Below are 383 nucleotides of genomic sequence, written 5' to 3' on the forward strand. Positions count from 1 at the left end.
AAGGACAGGGGGAGTGCGTCCCTGTTGGTTCTCCTGGACCTCTCAGCGGCTTTCGATACCATCGATCATGGTATCCTTCTGGACAGGCTTGCGGGATTGGGGGTCGGAGGCACCGTGTTGCAGTGGTTCCGCTCCTACCTCGACGGCCGATTCCAGAAGGTGGTGCTGGGGGACGATGGCTCTGCGCCATGGCAGCTATGCCATGGAGTACCGCAGGGGTCCATTTTGTCCCCCTTGCTATTCAACATCTACATGAAGCCGCTGGGAGAGGTCATCAGGAGGTGTGGGCTGCAGAATCATCAGTACGCTGATGATACCCAGCTCTACCTCTCGTTTTCCACCTGGATTGGTGGAAAACGAGAGGTAGAGCTGGGTATCATCAG

The 383-nt window shown here is 56.9% G+C and overlaps 1 protein-coding gene across 1 annotated transcript in view; it reads right to left on the bottom strand.

Annotated features, from left to right (window-relative positions):
* Window positions 1–383, bottom strand: part of LOC123036490 (bactericidal permeability-increasing protein-like) — a 16,902-nt gene that overhangs the window by 7,897 nt on the left and 8,622 nt on the right. The window lies entirely within an intron of this gene.

The sequence above is a fragment of the Varanus komodoensis genome, unplaced genomic scaffold, assembly GCF_004798865.1.
Source record: "Varanus komodoensis strain SLA01 unplaced genomic scaffold, ASM479886v1 scaffold8, whole genome shotgun sequence".
NCBI lineage: Eukaryota > Metazoa > Chordata > Lepidosauria > Squamata > Varanidae > Varanus > Varanus komodoensis.